This window comes from Struthio camelus, chromosome 7 (genome assembly GCF_040807025.1).
Source record: "Struthio camelus isolate bStrCam1 chromosome 7, bStrCam1.hap1, whole genome shotgun sequence".
Lineage (NCBI taxonomy): Eukaryota > Metazoa > Chordata > Aves > Struthioniformes > Struthionidae > Struthio > Struthio camelus.
The window spans coordinates 22,316,612-22,324,707 of NC_090948.1; positions in this window are offsets into that span (position 1 = coordinate 22,316,612).

Sequence of the window (8,096 nt, forward strand, 5' to 3'; positions counted from 1 at the left end):
GTGTGTGGGGCTAGCTATCTTTCCCAATGGGACAAAGGTGTGGAAGAGGACCAGGAGATAGCAAGGCAGCAGTGTGGGTGCTCTCCAGTTGTTGCATGTAAAATGATATCTCAGTTCTGCAAGGATTCACACAGCGCCACAGGGGCTCTGAAGGGGTGTCAAGGTCTAGACCCAGCCTCGGGACCAGCCTGTCCTCATGCTTCTGCACCACAGCCTGCTGGTGGTTTCAGTGCCTTAGGGACAACAGGGATATGTCAGTCATCCTAATTTGGTAGGCATGGCCTGCTCCAGGCATCAAAGGACAAGAATCACATGTGTCTTGTGCTTGCCAGGTGACCTACTTGACTTTTTAGGAGAGCATCTTGTTCTCTTTGACCCTGATGATCAGCCTTCCCCTAATTTTCTTAAGAGCGGGTTCAGGCTCTGCTTTCTAAACAGAGAAGTGCCAGATCTTGCTGCTGGGAGGAGGATGTGTAGGATGGTTGCTGCAGAGAAAACTGTGCTTACACCACCATCTTGTGGAAGAGCGCTCTGCCTGCAGCCCAGCAGGCGAGAAGGCCTGGCTCTGAGGAGTGATGCTTGCAGGCCAGATGGGGATGGGATATTGAAATGGGCTTGAAAAGCTTGCCCGTGCCCTCCCCAAGGCCATGGTCACCCGTCTGCTGAAGAAGGAGAATAAGCAGCTACTGCATCCTGCTCTCTTTTCCTTCTTATTGGCTTTATAATAGTGCCCAAATAAGTCACGGGCCAGGGCTCCAGCAGGAGAGAAGCAGGACAAGCACGGGACAGTAAGATTTGGTCTCCTTTAAGCAATGTGTGCCTTCCCTCTTGGTAGTTTTGAATGGGTGCATTCCCTGACAAGGTCCCCTTCTTGTCCCTGCCCCTCTGATCTAGGGACTGATTTTCACCCTGCAGATGCTCACTTTCACTGTGCCCCATCCTGGCTGTGCAGAAATGCTCTCTTTTGACCAGAGCTGTGCGATGAGGCTTTAGTGCAAGTACAAGCTTAGGATGTTAGTTAGGAAAGGCCAAATGGGAACTTGTAACCTCCTGAGCAAGTAGCATGAACGATTCATGCAGATGTATCCCCACAAGGTCTGTGTTGCCAGAGACTGGATAGACATTGAGTGAGGAGTGATCCTGGCTTTGAGGGATCTCATATCTGAATAGGGAAGCCAGGCAAAAGTTCTATTCTGAGGTGTTATGGTGCACCATTGCCTGCTGATTTCAGTGAAAGACTTGTGGCTTAAATTGTCTTGGAGCTCCTGTACTTGGTTATTCTGGCCAGAGGTTGTCTTTCCTTGTTGGGTTTGTCTGGACTTGGCACAGTGGGCTGGAGAGAGAGCTGCTTCGGTGTTACTGGTCTACTGATTTATGGATTACAGGCTGACAGGCGTAGGGTGACTTTCCCATAGGCTGACAAAAGTTTGGTTGTTGGAGGAACAACTGAGGGAAGCCAGTTCTATTGGTACAATTGCTGGGAAACAAAACAATTGTAAAACATCAATAAAGATTTCATTACATATTGATTGCTGCTAAAATGTTCCCTGGGTGAACAGGTGCTTTAATAAAGCAGAATCAATTCCTAAACTGTTCCAACTAGTCTTTTCCAAATGCAAATATTTACTCAGGGCCTTTCTTTTCATTCACAGTTTAATTAACATGATTTTATTGCACAAAAATCGAGATAAACACTGAGCAGAGCAAAATGCAGTACAGACTCCAACGGGGGCACTGTAACAAATGCCCAGCACCAGTGTGGGCCTTTTGCCACTTGTCCACCAGCCACCTTCCTTCTGAGTTGGTCTCCTGTCCTGCAGGAAGATCTGCGTGCATGAAGTCAGAGCAGGGAGTCTCCAGGAGCTGCTTTAAAGCTGCCTTGCTGCGCCTCCTAGGGTAGCTGGTCTGTGTCATATGACAGAAAGCGCACGCCTGCCTAGCAGGAGCTGGTGCCAGCCAGCTAGTGTGTGTGTTTGGCGGGGAGGAGAGGTTGTGGGTGCTTGAGCTCTCTGCTAACCTCATACCTGGGTATAAGCGTTAATAGTTGAGTCAAACTGCTGTGTTCTGGATACCCAGGAAAATTAACAAAAATCAGTTCAAAATATGATTCCACTGCACATAAATTAAAACATGTTCAACTCCCAAAGGCTCCCATTCAGGAAAAAAATGATTTTAAATAGGTGTAGCTTAATCTTCCCAACATCCCAGTGGAGATGTGGCCTGAAAAACAGAAGACTGACAACAGGATCCTGAGTCAGTGGCCAGCCAGAGGCAAGCAGAGGCTCTGCAGAAGAGTGTTCTCACTGCTGTAACTTCTGAGGAGAAGAAGAAAGTATTGGATGCGCCTGGCTTCATTTGGATTTCTATTTTGCAACAATTTGAGGTTGTTTTTGTATAAAATACAGTGAAGTATTTGAACTGAGTATAGCAAAATGCCGTTACTGCTGTTGGGAAATGAAGTAAGAGAACAGGAGATACCTTAGTTGGGCAAAGTGTTTTTCCCATCTCTCCACACCTAACAATGTTTTCCTGAGGAAGGACCATTTGAGAAGGCTCTTCAGTCTCCCTGGTTCCCTATGGGTTCCCTAGCAGTGCATGGAGGCACTCAGAGTGTTGCATGGTGTTGAACTGGTCCCTGGGGGGCACTGACAAGGCCCCCACATATGGCTGCAGGGCTGTCAGTGGGCACTGCGGGATCTGGGAGGAAGCCCAGGCAACATTCCCCTTCAGAGCAGAGGGTGGATTTTCCAAAACGCAGGACTGTGCCAGTGCCAGGAAGCACACCACTGTGGGGTCCAGCAGAGGGAGGAGGAGGTGGGTTGTGCTAACGTGGACTATTGCGTTAGCTCTTCTGGGTCAGTCTGAAGGGAGGACTGAAGGGAACGCATCCTGCACGCTTGGCAGATGGGAGCCCTTCTGAATGGGAGCAACTGTTTATTATTGTTGTTAAATTAATAAAATTAAATGAATGTTGGTTTATTAATGTACTGTGCTGTGGTGGGGAAATGCTGCCTGTCACAGGCATCCGGGTGAGATTACATAGTCACCTAGAGTTGTGGCTTTTCACCTGGCTTTCCTGAAGAGCCTTATGTTGCTGGCAAGATGGCCATCTGATGACAAAGCTGCAGAGCTTTCTGATGAGGGCTTATTAGGTGGTATCTCCCTTGTAGGGAATATAAGCCCTAATACTGAACTGTAAGATGCAAAAGTGGAACTGTGTCAAAGACATAATACATGTTCCTTCAACTTCCCCTGAACACAAATGCCTTAACTGAGTCTGGAGACTCTTTGCTCCTTTAGTGGTTGGGATCAACAAGTGCAGTGCATCCTTGTGCTGAGCTATCACAGCAGGACAGAGCTGCTGTCTGACGCAGCACAGTGACCTCTTCTGCTTCAGACCGCATGTAAACAAGAAGGTCACTCCAGTTCTGTGTTATTCCCATCAATGCTGGGCTAGAATTAGCTGTCACTCAGTCTTATGGTATCGTACATTTGAATTTAAAGGACTTGTCCCTGAGTTTCTAAGAAAATATCAGTAGAGCACTTATCGTTTACTAAAAACCTTGTGTTAAACTGCAGAAAAAAAGCAGTGTTTTTTTTGATTTATAGCTGACTGTCCTCCCGGAAGATAACAGATACAGGCATCGTTGGGGAGCTGGGCTCCTGTCTGTTTGGAGGAAAGTATGATTTGTTCGAGATGTGCTTCTGTTTTCCCCATATTCCTTCCTGTTCCAAATCTCTATTAGCTGCAGTGCATCTGCATCGTGCCTAGGGCTGCCTGTGTCTGTTAAAGGCTTAGGACTGGCATTTCTGACCAAAAGTTGTGGGCTTGAGACCTGCGGGTGTCATTTATAGAGGAGTTCAAGTCTTCCAAAGACTTCATCCCATAATACTCAGTATTTCTTTGAAACTGGAAGAATGTATATAGTGATATTTGTCTACTGACACGTATCATACGGATACTTTCAAGTGGTTTTATAATCCTGAGAAATGTTTGATGCATTACCAGCTGGATAGAAGTACTTTTTGCAAAAGAAATGCAGGTTTCTGTAAACTGTCTACATGCAGGAATTTAACATTTGGTGAAATAAATAGTTCTGGATCACACAGAGGAACCAGTACTGTTCTCTCAGTGGTAATGAGCAACAGGATATGTTGTAGGCACAATATTATTAATAAATAGTGAGCAATGCAATACAAATCTGTAATTTGATTTAGGATTTCAGCTGAAATTGCTCTTTGGGGTTATAAATGACAGTGAGCTTTGAAATTGAGTTACAGTCCAAACAGGAACTGAGTCATGTGTAACAATGTTCTACAGAAACATAGGATCACAGTTAAGACCAGGCAAAATGTTAATGACAATAGTATATTCACTGAAAAATAGCATTTTGGGAACAAAATGAAATTTGGCTGAATTTAAAAATGAATGTCAGATGAAAAAAATAGGGAAAACTAAAAGTCAACATTACCATGTATTGATTTCAAAATGGCAATTTTATTTTAAAAATTGACTCAAGCTGAAAAACAATTGTTAAAAGGTTTCATTAATCTGAAACTGAAACATGACATTTTGGATGGGAGCAAGTTGAATGTTCCAGTTGGCCTCAGAATGGATTTTTTTTTGCTTTGCTAAATTTCTCCTAAATTTCTATTTTAGTTTAAACCAGCCAACCCCAGGTTCCCCCTCAGCTCTTTGGCGACTGAACTGGAAGATCCCTTATTCTTTTAGCCATAATAAAAGCTGATATTTTTCATGAGAGGGGGAAGATTTCATTGCTTTAAACTTCATTAACAGTCTTATTTCTCAAACAGAAAAGAGGAGTGTTGTGGGAGTTAAAATGCCTCTGAGATTAAATAGGAAAAGTAGATCACAGAAAACATAGACAAGAAAAAAGAAGGAAGAATACAGCTGATATAAACTTCTAACTTTGTCAGAACTTTCTGATCACAGGTTATGAAGCACATTACACTCACCAAACAGCTCTTCTACCTTCCTGTGTTAGTCACTTACCCTTTCCTTTCCAGAGTTTCCAGGTTTTTCACCTTAATCTTATTTCATTACTCTGCTAGGAAGCATCTGTGACAAAAATATTAATGTAAGAAATATTAAGACATACTCAACTTTCTAGTTTGCAATAGAAAAGTAATAAAAGGGCTGTGCAGAAACTTATCCACACTCTGTGCTGAATGACTACAAACACAGCTTATTGTTTAGAGGAATTTTATTATCTGTTTAGTAACATTTTTTTCTAACATACAATAATAGAATATACGTTCAATACTCCGGTATCCTGGACTCAATAAAGATGCCTTACTAAATAAACAGAGCTACTGCTTCGCCTGAGATTGCATCATTCATTCTTATTAATTCAAGAAATTACAGTTTAAATACAAGATCTCATGGTTGTCCCCATGCAGCCACCATCTCAGCCTTAGCTCTCTCCTTGCAGGCAAGGCAAAAAAAGGGTCTTAGAGTCCCACACGCATGGAGTATTAATGGCTGAGTCTAGGGCTCAAATGAAGAATGTCCTGCCGCATTTGAAAAATCACTATATTAATCCACTTATTCTTCAGTGCTTCTCCTGCCTCTGGGACTGAGAGGAAATCCCCGCACAAGGCAGTTTTCTGCTGTGCAGACATGCTAGGTCTATAGTTCTAAGCCAGAGCTCTGTTGCACTAAGTAATGTGCTAACTGTGAAAGCCAGGTAGAGACAGACCTGTACGTCCTGGGACTGTCTGTAATGAGGCTAAATGGATTAATTTCAGGAAAGTGTTCAGATGCTGTGGTATAATCTGTTAAATAAATAGGATTTTCAAGCAGTAAAGCAGAAGATCAGATTCTTTTAAAGCATCAGATATTACCCGCAGTGAGAAACTGATGATCCAATATGATATTGGATTTGTCTATACCCTTTAGCTTGCAAGCATTGAACTAAATCTCTAGTTCACGTCGCTTCCTCTTCAGATCATCCTGTAAGAAATCCACAGTCATATTATTATTTTGTGTGTGTGTGTGCATGCCAAGTATTCTGGAAAAGTTTATCAGACAACCTAGGACACTGAAATCCAGGCTAACTTGCTGCTTTCTTTTTCTGGTGGAGAACAGAGAGAGAAGGCTTTTGTAAAACTAGCCAAACACTAGATAGACGTTACTGCTTTTTTTCCAGTTCTTTGGTGAACTTTTCCGATCATTGTAATCATAGGTCATAACCACTTTGTTAAATGTTTCAGTGACAGTAAACACAGCAAAAGTAATTGTCTAGAAAATATTATGCCTTAAAGCTCTTGCACTAGGTTAGTAAGATTGTGGTTAAAAACCGTGGCATTTGGATGACCTTCCTTTTGCTATTCTTCCAGCTAATACTAATACTCAATTCTAATATAAATAGAGGCAAACATTAATGATAATAAACTTTCAACCTCTATCACTCACTTTTTATAGCTAGGTTGATACTTGAGGCATCCAGTGCAATTTAAAAGGCAATAAATTGAAACAAACTCACTCCATTTTGTGGGCAGTCTATGAACTCTTTTAATTTGGTGTCATATTTATCTGGGGAGAATTAGATTATCCTATTCATTAGATGCAGAGGCTGGTGATGAATGGAACAACATTCCACATCAATGGCATTAATTGAATCCTCACAAGCACAGATAATATCCCTGCAGGAAACAGGAGAAGATGGAAAAGTTCTCCAAAGCAGGTCTGCAAATATTTCAGTTAAAAGAGAGCGCTACTGGATAGCCACGATTGTTGGCAGCAGTTGAATGCTTTTCATTTTTTTGTGAGACTACGTAAAGAGTAGTTATAGTATGCAGTCTCTAGGCATACGATCATGATCAGATCCCCATGGTGCTGACACTGTACAAGTGCATGCTAAGGGACAGCTTCTGCTCCAAGGCAGAGTTTAAATAGAAAGATCACACACACTGGGAGACATATGATAGACTTAGCCACAGGAAAAATAGGTGGTTTAGGATGTGGTTTCATGATACAGTTTAGTTGCTGCGGTAGCTACCTGCTGCCCTAGCACACTTGTGCCACTTTCTTTTCTCTGGCACTTACCTAACTCTGTGATAAGCTGGTCCTGGGGGCCAAACTGGCAGAGAAAAGCTCTTAATATTTGTAGCCTGAAGCTTTCAAGGGGTAGCTTGAGCCAATTGAAAAGCTTGCTGATGGTGAAAGAATGCTGTCCCACCCCTCTTCCCCACTCCCATCCCCATACTCTTACCTGTCACTAGTCCCAGGCCCCCTCTTGATCACATGATGACCATAGTCAACTTGCTAAAACAGCAGAAAACTGCCTTAGCCGCTTTTTTTCCAAGGTAGTGAATTGTATTTACTTACCACGAGATCAGAGCCAAGGCAAGGGAGGGATTCCCCTCTGCTGGCAGGGAGCTCTTAATTCGGGTCAGCAATAACAAACCTGTCTCTTTCCTTTCCTACCTGCTTGGATCCGTGACTTGGCCAGGTCATAAGGCCGCCGGTACCACGACAAGGGAAGCAATGGGAGCAGACAGTGGACGGCAGGGGAAGCAGGGCTGTTGGACTGTGACATTGCACTCACAGGTGCTTTGGAAAATGAGATTTCAGTTCTTATTCTGCCCAGCAGCCGTAGGAAACTTTTCCAAAATGTCTTGTCCAGGATCACCCACAGCATCTGTGGCAGAACCAGGGAGAGAGCATGGCTCTCCCGAGACCCATGTTGGTGCCATAAGTGAATCTTTTGCCTCAGAGGAAATTTGCCTTATTTCAAAAGCAAGCCATAATCCAAAAGACTGTCAGACCTTTCAGTAAAACAGCTGTAAGCCTCAGGTTCATAACCAGACCCAGAAGATTTTCTCCTAGCTCGTGAGGAGGACATGCTTGGGTCTATGGGGAGTTTCTTGGGCCAGCATCATTCTTTCAGGGAACTTGTCCTGCTGATGGAGCCATAAGCCAGTGTCAGTTAATGAGGGTATAATGTAGTGTTCAAAAATGAACATAAGCTATCTGATTCATGCCAGTCCTCTTCCTATTGGGAAGCTGTTTGTTATGAATAAGTTACTTTTTTGCCTTTGTGATAGGCACAAAGCAGCCTGAGACATTGATA